The sequence below is a fragment of the Arctopsyche grandis genome, chromosome 7, assembly GCF_051622035.1.
Source record: "Arctopsyche grandis isolate Sample6627 chromosome 7, ASM5162203v2, whole genome shotgun sequence".
Lineage (NCBI taxonomy): Eukaryota > Metazoa > Arthropoda > Insecta > Trichoptera > Hydropsychidae > Arctopsyche > Arctopsyche grandis.
The window spans coordinates 20,795,232-20,811,779 of NC_135361.1; the positions used below are offsets into that span (position 1 = coordinate 20,795,232).

Consider the following 16,548-nt stretch of genomic DNA (forward strand, 5'->3'; position numbering starts at 1 on the left):
ACTCGAGGCGTTTGCAATTTCTACATTATTTTTCGGTATCATCACGCCTCACGTACTCTACTACTGAATTAAATGCAAATGAAGGGCGCCAAGACGTCGCCATAGCACACGCACAAAACACTGATGGCACATCCCGAAAATAGAAGACCAATTTACGCGAATCACCCATATAAACACGACGTACGTGAGTGAATCAAAACGACCCACGCAATAAAAATAGCACAAGCTGGGGGTTGGGAGGACTTCCAGTTAATTGAACGGAATATATACGAGACGTTGATTACGCACATTGACCGAGATAATCGAGACTAAAAACGTTCGATCTTTTGATTTTTTATAAAAATAATATCAAAAAGGTCACTCAGATTCAATGTCGTTGATACGCGTAAAATTACATCATTAGACATGCTCGAAATTTGAGGATGTCATGTTTCTCGTAGTATCAGTATTTTCGCGCGGTTAATGAGGTTAACGATAGGGATGATATTAATACAAATGTTCCGCGATGAAATTTTTATCATTTTCATTCGGTTCGTATCAATTGATCTTCTCACACATCACAATTCGTGCGTTACAATTTTAATTGTGTCGAACATGAGACAGTATCACGCATCCAACTACTCATAGCGTGATTAAATCAATCAACTGATTCCGCCATACATTTCTAATCAAAATGATATACTAGTTAACAAATACATATGTATACGACACGAAATGAATTCATAATCCAGTTGATGTTTGATGTTCGGTGCGCCGTGTGAAACAGATGATATTGATTTTTGGGTTATTAGATTGATGTTTTTTGAAGGAACATGTGTATGGTTTGATTGCGCTTCGTGTACGTATACACGTTTTGGCCAGTCAATCTATACTTTTTCATATATTTTTTGCTTTCATATACATACATAGTAGGTGTGTAAATTTGAGCTTGAAGCAATTCAGTTTAGACCCAAATGTTTTTTGTAAAATTTCCTAACATCAATTTATATATGTAAGTATCATACATATAATGACATTGAAAACACTTTTTGCTTTCATATACAAAATTATATGTTACAGTCCAAGTGTAAATTTTATTAGTTCATGAACATACTAGTTTGTTCATTCACGAACCAATTAAGTTATAATGTACAAAAAATAAAAAATTGACAAACGAACTAGTTTGTTCATGCACAAACTATTAGCCATAAGTTAAAGTATTCTCAATCGTTTGTTTCATCCTCTATGTATACTTTTCCTGGGTTGCAATATTTTAAAAAATAACAGAAACTGGAGCAATTGCAACGTTGTAATGTTGTTTCCATAGGATTTCTCTTTAAAATTCTAGACGTTTTGACATCTCAAAGGTTTTGTCAGCTCAAAAGTTTCAACAGCTAAAGGTTTCATGCGACACCTTCTGAATCTTTTTGAAGATAGCTTTTGACTGTTAGTGCTTAAACTAAAACCAATAGTTCGTGTATTAACTAACTTGTATGTTCATGAACAAACCGGAGTGAACACTCGGACTGGAACATATAAGATACTCATTTTTCTCATACCTGCTTGAATAAAAAGTCACATTGCGTATCTTTAAATATCTTTAAAATGTAATATTGCGTATACATATGCACATACATACATACTCGTATGTTCATTAATCATATACATATGTATGTACATATTTTGTTTTTTGACATTTCGAAGGTTTTGACACATAAAAGTTTCCCGGTGAGTCCGTTTGAAGATAGTTTTACTTAACTAAAACCTACAGTTCATGTATGAACAAACTAGCATGTTCATGAACGGACCGGAGTGAACACTCGGAAAGTAATATATACACGAAAAAAATTTTGAACGTAAATAACTTTTAACATAAATACATTGAGACAATGTTTATCTCATTTCGACACAACTAAAATGTTTTTATTTGTGTATGTATTTACATAGATGCAAATTTCGACCTGTCGAATATGATATCACCAAACGGGTATGCATTGAAACATTCACACTTTCTCTCGACATTTTTGCATTGCAATAATATAATCAAACCAATACTGCCACGGTGTAAATACAATGAACGACATGTTTAATTGGCACCTTGTAAAAATACAATACCCCTTTGATAATAATTGATTTTTTTTTCTATACATTTGATAACATGACTGTGTTTACATTGGATAGCGTTATCATATATACCCACGCATCATGATCGATTTTACGTATTTCGGCATTAAAAAATTAATTACTATATATTTTAACACCAGAACATATATGTAACTCGCGTTTAATAGAATCAAACTACATAAATACAATTGAACATTGTACCTTTCGAGATTTTTATTTGGCAATCGCGTGTTGCATTGTTCATAGCCAAAAAGCGTAAACAATAGATGATAACGAAATACGATTCGATTCGATTTCACTCAATCGAGTATAAAGTGTATGCGAACGACCATATAAACTACTCGATTTTGCATGCACACCAATGTGCATTTTGCTCGGATTGTAAATATTCCAAGCATCTCGATTGATGATACTACGTAGATGTTATACAAGTATGTACATATTATATTATACATATATTAAAGCAATAATCTACATATTTACGGCTGTTGATGTCGTGACAATACCTGCTTGTTGCGGTTTATCTGCTCGCAAGGTTATGGCCAAGGTTATTTGTACTCCATGTCTGTGTTTATGTGATTTTTCTTTTTTTTTTTTTTTTGGAAAAAACCGTATGTAGTTTATAGAAATGTCGTTCTTGACTTTGACAACATATATATATATATACTTACATATGTTTTAAAGGAGATAGGTACATATTACTCATAGTGATCCAGAGTACGAATACATGAGTTATTTTGGTTTCGTCGCAAACTTTTAGCGTTCGTCGACCATTCGAAACGTCTGGGCCGTGTCTGGCTGTACAGATGCTCTCAACATTTATGTAAATTGGAACAAACTTTATCGATACTAATATTATATAAAGGTACAATTTAAGATTAGTATTGCTTTTCCTATATATTTTGGGCAAAATTCACTCCTTTTTGCTAGTTTTAATCTATTAATTTCGATACATACTAATAAAGTATAAATCTTTACGACTGGCTATACATATATTATATATAATACATACGTATTAAATATAAATGATTTTGACTGCTTATATCGGTATAATCAAATTCCTAACAGCTAAATTCCTGACCTGTGATACCTCCTACATAGCATCCCCACGATAGATTCAGTGAGACGTGAATCATTCTGTATAGTTACGGTTTGATTGTGAGATGATTTTCTTTAACTTTCATTGATTTATTTACTAAATACATACATATCAGTGACATGCCGTGGAAATCTTCCCGTTTTATCGCACAGCCTCACTAACGTGTGCGCGAGCATGATATAAAAGGACTAGGCGACGTCATACCGAGTCCACTTACACGCACACGTAAATGAAGCTGTGCGATAAATACAGGGAGGTATTTAATTATACCGATAAAAGCAGTCAAAATCATTTATATTTTATAGATATGTTGTAATATATAAGTATAGCGTTATACTTTGTAAGTATAACTGTATGACCTTTGATCCATTTTAAATATGCCAAACTTGAAGTATTGCATACGAACGTCATATATGTACATACATAAGTGTATAGTAAAAAAATTGATAGTATATACGATATACATACTATCAAATAATTTTTTTTTTTCCAAAATTTTATCGATAGTGTTCCAGTTGTGCAAAATTGCGCAAAAGTTTGTAGCATTTTTATTACGGCAATAACTGTCCAAACCTTATGCAGTCATATATATATAACTCTATAAAGCATAAAACAATTTTTAATGCATCAGATAATTTAACGGTTAAATTTTACGAGGAAATTTTCATCTTCATGGTTGAAAATCAATAGATAAACCATAAAAAATTAATTATTAGGAAATTATAATAGAAAACATTAAAGTTTTGAAATAGGTTTTTTTGTTGAGGTTTTTGCAGCGACTGTTTGACTGTTTGAAATATGATTTATTCGCTTGACGCGTAACGTTGCAATAAAATAAAAATAAGATTTCAAGAATGTCATATGTTGAAGATCATTCCTGGAAAATTGAACATGTTCCACAATTAGGCATGGGTCGAAGCCTTCGTTTTTCACGCGGACAAGTTTTTGGTTTTAATTTTATTTTTAGCGAACTCAACTTCAAATTCAAAACAGACGAGGGAATTATGTAAGTCCACCGAAATAACATAGAATTTCGCAACACTTTCGAATTACCATAGATACGGCAGTTTATCACTAAACCACATAAAAATATGTAACACTTATCTTATCAGACGTACGTACTTCTGGATCGGTACGCAAAATTTAATAAACACAGCAATATACATACATATATGTAGTATCTCTATGTATTTGCTCAGGACTATCACTCGATAAAGTGGTATTATGTGAATTTCAATTTAGGCAGGCAATGTTCGAATCACTTACATTAACATCGAACGAACGATTGCAATTAAGGATGCACTCGAACGAATCTCGAGTGCAATGTCTATCTGTTTAATGTTTGAAAATAAGTCTCAATAATTCGATAAGTATATAAACACTAAAGTTGTCATTTAATAATAAAATTACTACATTTATAGCGTGCATACATACATAGTTGCAATTAAATTTGATTAATTCTGATTATGTTTAGGTACGCTTTATCTAAATTGACAATCAGTGATACTAAACATATTTTCATTTAATATGGGTCAAAATATGATAATATTATAGCACTATTGCTTATAAAAGTATTATTATGTTGAAATACAAACAACACACGACTGATTATAAAAATGCAAGCATCACGAAATTTATTAAATTTATAGATATTTTATTGTAACTACAAGTCTAAATTTTTAGCGATTTTATGTATGTACATATGTATGTACGTGGGCAATCATTGCATTAAACATTAATGGTAAGTATGAGGAGAAAGTTACTTCAAGAGAAACTATTTAATTGTGACTCGACACTTTTACATTTTCCAAACCATATAATTTCAACCAATTTATTGTTTAATTTTTTGTTTGAAAACTAGGAAAATAACTTTATTTTAATAACAATACATATGTACATATAGAGTTCTAGTTATCAGCTTTCAATTATAGCCGACTAACTACAAATCAGATAAAATTCAATAAATCCGACCAGAGATCGTCAATTTAGGCTTAAATTACACCGAGCAACAAAAAAATCATGTTTTTTACTTACAGGAGTGGAGACTAATCAATCTTTACTAAGTTTAACCCACTGAATTTGGATATAACAATGATTTTTGTTTATTTCTTCTGGTTTATGAGATATGAGCGTTTAAAAAATGTGCAATTTTTATAGATTTTTGGCTTTTGCAATCAATAACTCAAAATCTGGAATTCCTGTGGCAAAAGTAAGTATTGGAATCAATATTTTAGGTCAGGTATTTTTTCTATTGATTGTATTTTCTTGCTTTAAAATAAGTATAATTAATTATCTAAGTCGTTTTTAAATGTGTGAGAAAAAAGTATATTTTTGACTTTGAAATTCGCTAGATAATTAATTATAACTACATACATAGTTGAAGCTATGACAATCACAATCAATATAAATAATCCAACAATTGATTTAAATACTTTTTGCACAGCAATATTAGATTTTGAGTTAAAGACTGCAAAAGCCAAAAATCTGTAAAAAATGAGCATTTTTTAAACGATCATATCTCATAAACGAGAAAAAAAACAACAAGAATCATTCTCATATTCGAATTCAATGGTTCAAATTAAGATTGAAGTCTACGCTCCGTTTTTTTTTTGCTGCCGAGTTCTATCATCTTAGCATTGCTAATCGTTTTGTTTTTTAAATGTCATAGTTCATCTAGTTTTGAATTACATATTCATTATTCGAAAATTACTTAAAGTTGTACATATAGCATATTCAAAGATTATCTAAAATTTTACACAGCTTCTTTACAAAAAAAATCAGTCATAGTCTGGAAGCCGAATTTTCGCATGATCACAAAACTTCATCTATTTTTACATACATTACATACATACATATATAAAGTAAAATTGCAGCATGTTCGTGGACAGTTGCATTGAAAAATAATCATCTGAAAATATCTTAATTTCAAATACGTATGTCTATCATTTGATGATAATTTATGTTAAATTTGCAACACGCGCCAGGTGCAACAATGTAAATTTATTTCGGAGGATTTATGTACATATATCGAAAAAAGATGACGCTATATTTCTCAGAACCACACAGCATCATATGAAAAACCATTTCAAATTCTTATGTAAAGGTTTTTATGTAGAACGGTTGTCGTTCTCTGAAATTCTGTATGAAATGTAAATTTATTCTAAAGAGTATGTCTCACGTTCGATTTGCAAAACTACATATACATATATAGTGCTACCAAACGAACGTTAACACCACACTGACCGACCGAAAATAAAATATTAATACACTGACGAGTGCACTCCCACTAAACCGAGCTGATCTCAAGTGACTCTGATTGCACCAATTGCCCAACAAAACATCTCCACTTGTCTCGAATCGTTGTTGCACTTAAATTAACGATCCTCGAACGCCGACCGGTACGTGCAAGTTCACTTCCACAAATATGTATCTACGCATTGTGTGTATGTACTCCATCTGTATTTATTATTTACAACCCCACCGAATACCACGAGTGGATATTAAATTACACGAACATTCTCAATCGTCAGATGGCAATCTTTTGGCGATCGGTTCTCTTTACGAATTGGCCGTATTATTTATCATTGAACGGAACGAATTCAATTGATGGTATTAATTGGCCACGGTTGCCATAATGTCCCCATATGACGTTCGCTCAATGGAGCAGAAAGGACTTTTTGAAGTATGTACTGTATGTGTGTGAATACGGATGTGTGATTTGGTCTAATGGTTTGCCATTGTTGTCAAAAGAGCGTGACTGTGAGAATTTTACCAGTTTTCCTATTAATCATTTTGATTACACATTTTTTTCCCGGACAAATGCAAGCCAACAATGCACACACACACACACACATATTTGTGTAAATACTCACTGTATTGAGAAATATCCAAAATTAGTTATACTGAGAAATACTATTTACAAATAAAACACCATCTATTGATTTACGAACAATGACAAGGGTAGTTGTTATAGTGGAGAGAGTTAAGAGATTTAAATAGCAATGGGTGGGTCAGATAGCTAGAAGAATGGACAAAATGGACAATGGACAAAATCATATAAATAATCACGTAAATAGGAAACGGAATACGTGGGTGAGAAGTACGACAAAGGTATTGGATATAGTGGAGAGTGAAATGCTAACCAGCAGTTAATTAATTAATGGTTAGTATGTAACCTTTTCAAACCAAGTGATCACGGACTCAATTCCTGCCGGGTGCCAGGTCGATCGTTTTCTATCAGAGTTTGCCAATTTATGTGATTTTCATTGAAACGGTTCCAAAACATTGGCAACCTTGACCTATGTATTTCTCGCCAATTTCAAATTTTCCAGTATCTCAAATCGCTGATTTATAAAATGCTGCAAAAATTTTTATTTAGATGTTTCTATGATCTCAGTAAGAATTACTCTAAACATTGCTTGTCCACTGCTGGAGGCCTTCATCCAACAGTGGATGGTGAATGGTTGTAAATTATGATGATGATGATATGTACATATGTAGGTATTCAATTGTCAGTTCTGATTTAAATAAAGCACATAAACGATTTGATTGACTTCTGACAAAAAAAAAATTGGATGTACCTACATACCTAGATTTAAATAATTTAAGATATCAAAATTTAATTAAAACTAGATAAATTGCAAAAATTTATAAAATTAAAATAGTTTTTTATTCACGTAACAGAAAATTGCTAATAAATATAATAATAAAGTATATTTTTATTTTTTTATTAATATACACATTATTTTAGTTGCACGCAACCGTTTTACCATAAAATGTGTATATATGTATTTAGTGTATCAAAATTTAATTAGGTACGCTATTTAAAGACATAAAAAAGAAATCAAAATAATTGCTGTGAATTCCAATATCTAAAATTTCACCATTGAATTATATTTATGAGTCATAAAGTATCAATTAAAAAAAATGAATACATTTATCGGGCGTATTCGGGTTAATTTTTTCGCACGTGTCCGTCACACTAACAGCGCACGTTTGTCAACTCTTCTCGTAAAAATCTCCATTAACGGCCATTTACATACACACAGTTTCGAAATACACACTGTTTCCGTTATCACACCCTAAACGGAGGGCATGTGGTAGTTTTTTAACGTTGGATAAGTCAAATTTTATACACACGAGTATACATATATTTACATATGTATTAGGACATTTTTAGACGACATACGTGTAGCATCCATGATTCACGAAGAGCTATTCCATACATGCCGTTTGCACGTGCTATTTAAAATGAGGAATTGGATACACCATTGGAAATCCGAAGCTTTCGTGCTGGCAATCAATTTACTGCGACACTTGAGTTGAATCAATTTCGCAAAGATACATAGATCAAAGACCTCATGGGCCGCTGATAATGTAATACACCTATCAAGGACTAAACAAACAGGAAGACAATTCTCAACGGGTCCTTAAGTGGTCAAATTTGCTATCCTCGTCCTAGATGGGTGCCAAACAACTGCTCCAGGACAACGGCCAATTTATGTGTGCCAACTGCCAATTCATATCGTCACGCTTTTGATTTCGCAACTCAACAAAATTGCTCGGATCGATCGTGCTCCAAGAATCTGAACAGTGCGCTGGAAACTTGTGCAACGGTTATATTTGGAATCTATAATATTAAAATCGGATCGGAAGACGTTTCACAACTGTTCTTTTTTTGACGTGTTTATTTTTGAAGATACGTATCGTATTTTTTCCGAACAATAAATGTGGAACTCTTATGCGAGGTCGCGTCTTCGATCTTTCGAACTTCATAGGTCAGTGATGGTGTTTTGCTGAAGGATATTGTCACCAGACCGTTTTATGGCGCACGCTCTTCCCCGACTAGTTCAGAAAGGTGATATGTGCACGTGGTGAAACGGGAAATAAATACAAAAAATACTGGTTTGTTGTTTTTGAAATGCGCATATGTCTAAGCGAAATATATCTTGTATTTTGGCAAGTGCAACTTTGTCTGCATGGTATTAAAACCAGTTCCATGTGATAACATTGACAGCCGCATTTCGTCAAGAATATTTTGAGCTTACATTAATGTCCAGTAATATGTAATGTGTCAAAAGGGAAAAAGTCCTGAAAGGTTCACAATTGATCGAATCCAGTTTTTTATAATTATTTTTGTATTGGTATGGTGATCTATCTCGATCACAGAACACCTGGCACCCTAAAATTCCATTCATCGAGAGATACACATGCGAATTATCATACTATTGGGAATTTGAGTGCCAGATATTCCGTATTCGCGATTTTCGTGGCAACGATTGTCGTGTGCGCGGATAAACCGTTTACTATTTGTATTACATGAAATAAGTTTACGTTATTCTAGTGCCCTAAACATAAAATATTTACATATATGTTTATGTTACAGTGAATCTGTATTTTCCAGTGAAATTATACCTTCGCTAGTAGTAATATACTTTCGCAAACTCAGCCGGTGAATACTGTTGGCTTGGATGCTAATCATAACAGCGCCAATTGAAAAAACGGACTAAGGACTGTCCAATTTATGAAAAACTGGACATTCCTTACATGAATCAAACGGTCCTCATATGAAGCTGTATTTTAAAAAACTGCAAAAGTTAGTCTAACATCGTAAAATTTGTCTATTGGTGTAATCAAAAATGTATACACTGAAGAAGATATGGAAACACTTTTGTTTGCAGATAGAATAAGAAGACACAACATTAATAGAAGTATCAAAAGTATTCGGAATATGAATTAAAGTATACTTTCACTGGCATATAATATATAAGAAAATATTATCTCGGTGAATCGAATGTTCCGATGCTCGAATTAAAACTTGTTTTTTTTTTATCAAAGTAATAAGTGTAGGATGCTAAAAAGTGTATTAGTGTTACGCGTGTGAATGTTTTAAAATCTTAAACGACTAACTACCTAATTTAAAATAATAACTGTCTAACTTTTTATTGACTGATTTGTATGATTAATCATAAGCATATTAATTGTATGAAAATTGAATTATATGAATGACGGCCGTATTTAGGGGGCAAAGGGACCGTGCCCCCCTATATTTTAATATTTATATATTATGAGCATCATGTCCAGATTTAGCATACAATAGAGAATTATTATTTGAACGCCTTGAATTTACACACATACATAAGTACTTTAATTGATATTTTATTTTATTTTATTTCATAGAACATGAACACTCACCTTTACACATCGCTCCAAAGCAACGAGTGCACTTAAACAGATATTATACAATCAATATACACAAGCATTTTATATTATACAATGCGAATTCATACAAACATCCGCAGAACCTTAAGAAGCTGAATAACTTGAGACTAGCAAGAGAGGTGGGAAAGGAAATGCCAATATTTACAGGAATCTTTTCAATGAAAATCAGAAGAAATTTTCAAACTCTGATAATAAATGATCGACTGCAGTCACAAATTAAGGTCTGGCCAGCAGCGGGACTCTAGTGGGACTTGGATCCGTAACCACTCTGCTCGAAAGCATAATATGCTAACCACTAGGTTATATGAAGAGCTTTTTTAAAACACTATGCGGGCTATGGCTATGTATTATGAGAATTTTATTTACAAACTAACGTTCAAAAGCCCAATCATTTCATATGCACTAAAAACTTAATCAAATTTCGTACTCACTGCGACCAAACTATTAAAAAAATTTGTCTCACTCAGTTTGTACCTACATATGTAAATATATGAAGGTTGAACGAATGTCTACTTGTATAATACATACATATGTACATCGCTTTGGTATAAAAAGTCATCGAATAGTAACAGTTAAGCACGAATTAAATTGATTAATCACCAATTTTTCCAAAACATTTAAAGCCTCTTATAGTGCGCTTTGTAAATGAATAAGTAAAAAATGATGATTGACACATATTAATTTGAAATAAACCTCAACAATACACGTATTGGTCATCATACATTTGTACACACAATAAAGCGTTTAAATCCGTTACCTTCAATGAATCAACGACTGGACTTTAACACCTTTTAGAAACGGTCTCTCAACTATTCGATGCACTTCAATGTAACATCTTCACTTACATAATTCACGACACAATGACTTCGTATTTACATATGGACATATATATATACATATTTACATATGTACGTATCGACGAGCACTGGAATTCGTCAAACACAACTGGACGAGCTTTGCCAGAGCTTTCGAGAGATTTTCATCTACGGCGGATTTTACCGACAATTCGCAGAATGACGCTTCTGCAGCATAAATAAAAATCGCGATTGCGTCTTACTTAGATAGAGCTTTGGCGTCCAACTGTTGAGGCGTCAGTCGACGTCGGCGTCGGTTCCCTCTCTTGGCTCGGCCCACACTCGGAAAAGCTCCAATGGACCGAAACTAGAATCGAATAATTATGATGCTATCGTTTACATCTTGCAATGACGAAGAGCTTTGACTCGAAAATATGCATACGTATCTACGAAATATGATGAAAAACCTGCTAAGCTGCATCCGTCACGCTTCATCTTAATCCCACGCATACATACATACATGTAGTGAGCGGGTCTACCTCACGGCACCCAAAGTCAAAAGATCGAAAAAGCAAATATCGGAAGGCAAAGATCGAAAATCGAAAGATCTTAAGTTGAAAGATAAAAAAAGGGTGGACGGTAAACGGTACTATGTATATATATATGTATATCAGTGGCATGTGGTGAAATTATCTCTCTTTTTGTCATAAAGCCATGTTTAATGTGGGCGGGCGGGATACGGGAGGAAAAGCTTGTTCCTCTTGTATCCTGCTCGCGCAAATTAAGTGAGGCTGTACGACGGGGGGAGAGAGAGTTATACCGCACGCCACTGATCGGTCTCCGTGACAAGACAGAATGTTAAATTACAGAAAACGCAAATATCGGAAGGCAAAGTTCGAAAATCGAAAGATCTTAAGTCAAAATATCAAAAAAAGGTGCATGGTAAACGGTACATACTCACTTAATTTGCGCGAGCAGGATACAACAGGAACAAGAGGAACAGGCTTTTCCTCCCGTATTAATGTGCGCGCGCAGAATACGGGAGGAAAAGCATGTTCCTCTTGTTCCTGTTGTATCCTGCTCGCGCAAATTAAGTGAGTATGTACGTGACTATGTACCGTTTACCATGCAACATATTTTTTTATCTTTCGACTTAAGATCTTTCGAATATTTTCGACTTTTTGACTGTCGGTGAGGTGACGGTCACCCGTAGTGAGCATGTGTTCAGATATCTATAATCATATGCTAAAAATTGCAAAGAACGGTAAAACCCCAGGGGAAGATAATATTCCCATTGACTTACTCAAATGTGGCGGCTCCCCTCTTAATAATATCTTAGCTAGGCTTTTCAGCAAATGCATCCAGAAGAAGGGAACAATGCAACGATAATTTTAAACCACACAAAAGTGACATCAAGAACTACTAACCCATCAGTCTACTTTCAGCGGTTTATAAGCTCTTCACAAAGATTATAGCAGAAAGGTTGAAGAATATCCTCGATGGAAACCAACCTATAGAACAGGGCAAATTTTAGCACAATGGACCATCTCCAAGTAATCAGCGAATTAATCGAGCGCGCCAACGAATATCAACGGCCACTGTGCCTAGGGTTCGTCGACTACGAGAAAGCCTTCGACACAGTTAGTCATAATGCAGTAGTTAACGCTCTACAAACACAGGGAGTGCCGGAACCCTATGTGGGGCTGTTAGCTCTAATATATAAGAACGCCACAGCTTCAGTTAAGCTTTTTTAGGGTACTGATAAATTTAGCATAGGAAAAGGAGTAAGACAAGGAGATACCATCTCGCGCAAGTTATTCAATGCGGTGCTTGAGGGAGTTTTCAGGAACTTGGAATGGGACACAGCAGGAGTAAAAATCAGCGGTCGCTTCTTGAATCACCTTCGGTTCGTAGACGATATAGTTTTAATAGCTCGCGACCCAGCTGACCTACTTAACAGACTAACACAGCCGGACAGAGTAAGTAGGAACGTATGATTAAAAATTAACGTAAATAAGACCAAACTAATGTTCAATAGCTATTGCATGCCTGATAGCATCTCATAATTTGTTGTTATTTAAAAATATTTCAAAAATTCATCCATAGATGTCTCTATGATGATTGTAATGTTTGTAATTGGCCTTGAATAGTACTTATGTACAATGTTGACAATAGATGTCGTGTTTATAAAAATGGGTGTAACCTGGATATAAATAAATAAATACCTTAGATGTCGCTCAGCGGCAACCCGAAAAATGGCATTATGGGAAAATACAATTGGGTCCTTCAGCTATGCTGCCTTTCCCAACTATAAAAAAAATGAAAAATATATGTATTGTGCAACAATGAACATCTACGAGTAAATTAATATCTGCCATTTTAAGGCTATGATATAGGTATAACACAAATTTCATTATTTATAATATTTGTAATAATAATATGTATATTATATAATAATGATCTCATGAAAGTTCTTAATGTTTATAACTCAATTTAATTTATAAGCAATTATTCTTTTGCATAATACCTACATACATACATATATGTACATATAATATGTATATTAACAATTTTTTTTTTCGAAAATTTAAATCTTAATTTTCTGAAACCGGTGAAAGCCAGTCAACCGGCTTTTTATTTGTCAAAAAACCGAAAACCGGCTTTTTCTTTCTGGCGGTTTTTTGGAACCCCAAATATGTAATAGTAGTCGAAGATAATATATGCATAAATAAATTTTCTTGAGGAAACTTTTTTCAGGCAATAGAACCCTGAGTCAATCTTGGCTTTAAAATAATAAAGTAATTTTTTTTTGCATCCACTTCATAGTTTCAAAACATCTGCACGTACCCTTTATTGGCGTCATTTGACATTTTGTAGATTTTACAGTCTGTTTATGTCAAATGGTAGCAACATTTACCGAGAGGTTTATACAATGTAGGATTCTATATATGAATGTTTGTAAGCAGTGGTGTAGTCGGGCCAGGTCGCCGCCCTGGTACTTCTTTATGAGCCAGGTCACCGCCCTGGCACTTTGATTGATATAAACATTGTTTTTATAATACAATTAAAAAATATTTTAACTAAAATTTTGTATTCCAAATATTGTGAGCAGACTCTCGCTCTAACACTCGATGACCACAATCGAATAGTAATCTGAGGACATTCAAAACTTAAAAGACATTTAATGAAATAGTTCGTCGCCGTACACGGTTGCAATCGGTCGATGTGCGTTATCGCCTTATCGCGTTCGATATAACATTTATAAATTTTATAAATATATAATTATTATTATAATAAAATTTAAAGTTGCAATAATATAATATAATAAGTGAATATACAACAACAAAATCAAACTGTTGCCGCGCTGTTACCGGCGCGGCACAGTTTTGCACCCGTTCTGAAAAATGAACACAGATAATCCAGTGCCACTGGCGCAGCAGTACGATCCGTATGATCAACTTACACATCTATGCCAACAATATGAAATCAGATGCAAACAATATGAGATAACTATAACCGATTTAAAGAAAAGAATTGAAATAATGGAAAAAAAATCCAGGCCTTCTACATCTATTCTAAATAGGAGCAAAAGTCTTGACAATATGAATAAAGACTACCACACGGATGAAGAAGAACTTGAAAATGAACTTAGCCAAAATGCAGAGAAAAGAAGTAAAAAAAGAAAAATAGATAAAGTATTATCTTCCCCGCAAAATAACCTGAAAGAAACACAAAAACAGCAAACCAATAAACCTAACAAACAACCGCTTCCACCGCCTATTTATGTGAGCAATGTTATTGACTTCAATAAGTTTAGAGCTCATCTATTATCAACAACAGAAACACCACCCATTCAATGTCAATTTAAATTAATTTCAAATAATAGTATCAAAATCACTACACAAACCGAAGAAGATTATCGCAAAATCAAAAAAACACTAAATGATTTAAAACAACGTGAATGTAAAGACAACGAAAACCCCCTTCACAATCTAGAGTACCACACCTATCAACTCAAGAATGAAAGGTGCTATAGAGTGGTTGTTAGAGGTTTACCGCCATCAACAGACGTTAATGAAATAAAAGATTCTTTCAAAGATAAAGGATATGAAGTGGCCAATGTGGCAAATATTATGAAGAAATTTACAACCGATGGTGAAAGAAAAATAAAACATTTCCCACTATTTTTTGTAGACCTGGTGCCAAAAGAAAACTGCAAAGAAGTATATGGTATTAAAGAACTTCTACATTGCAGAGTAACAATTGAACCACCAATGAAAGTAAAAGACATCCCTCAGTGTACAAACTGTCAACAACTTGGGCATACAAAAAATTTTTGCAATCGACAACCTAAATGCGTCAAATGTGCCGCAGACCATCACACAACAAAATGCAACAAGCAGAAAAATGTTCCCCCAACTTGTGCCCTGTGTGGCCAGCAAGGACATCCAGCTAGCTACAGGGGGTGTGAGGTCTATAAAAAAAAGATAAAATCATCACAACCCAAAAAGGTAACAGTAACGCAACGCGTACAACAAAATAAAATTGAAGTTGTTGATAAACAAACAACTGCGGACAAAACATATAGTGAAGCAGCTAAGTCCCAAGCAGACAAAAGCAAACAAGATATCGGGCAGAAAAATAAATCAACTGAACCTACCATCGGTGGCATGATGCAGTTGCTATGTGACTTTCAAACTGAAATAAAACAACAATTCAACTGGCTCATAACCAGAGTGGAAAAAATTGAAAATCATTGGAAATCACCAAGTAAACATAATAAAAATGACAGATAATTCCCTACGCATATTAACATGGAATGCAAACGGACTCAATCAGAGAGTCCATGAACTTGAAGTGTTTTTAAAGACAAACAACATCGATCTAGCACTAATATCAGAAACACACTTTTCACAAAGAAGTTACATAAAGATAAATGGATACTCAGCTTATTGGACAACACATCCTAGTGAACGAGCTCGCGGTGGTACTGCTATTTTAATCAAAAAAAATATCCAGCACTTCGAACAAAAAGATATTAGAGAACCATTCATGCAAGCTACTATCATCACAATTAAATATGGCAATGCTGACTTAAATATTGCTGCAGCATATTGTCCTCCAAAGCATACTATCACAAAATACCAATTTATAAACATCTTTAATTCCCTTGGGCCAAGATTTATTATTGGAGGAGACTACAACGTTAAACATACAGCTTGGGGATCACGACTTATAACTCCTGGTAAAGGAAACAACCTTCTATACGCGATTCAGAGCTCTTCGTGCGAGTATCATTCCTCACAAAAACCAACCTTCTGGCCGACCGAC

General features: G+C 33.8%; 1 protein-coding gene across 1 annotated transcript in view; it reads right to left on the reverse strand.

The window, feature by feature from the left end:
- LOC143914380 (fibroblast growth factor receptor homolog 1-like) overlaps positions 1-11,505 on the reverse strand; it is a 105,523-nt gene extending 94,018 nt beyond the window's left edge. Inside the window, exon 1 of the mRNA XM_077434579.1 lies at positions 11,181-11,505. The gene's annotated coding sequence lies outside the window, so the exon portion shown is untranslated. The remainder of the gene's footprint in view (positions 1-11,180) is intronic.
- Positions 11,506-16,548: the final 5,043 nt, after the last annotated feature.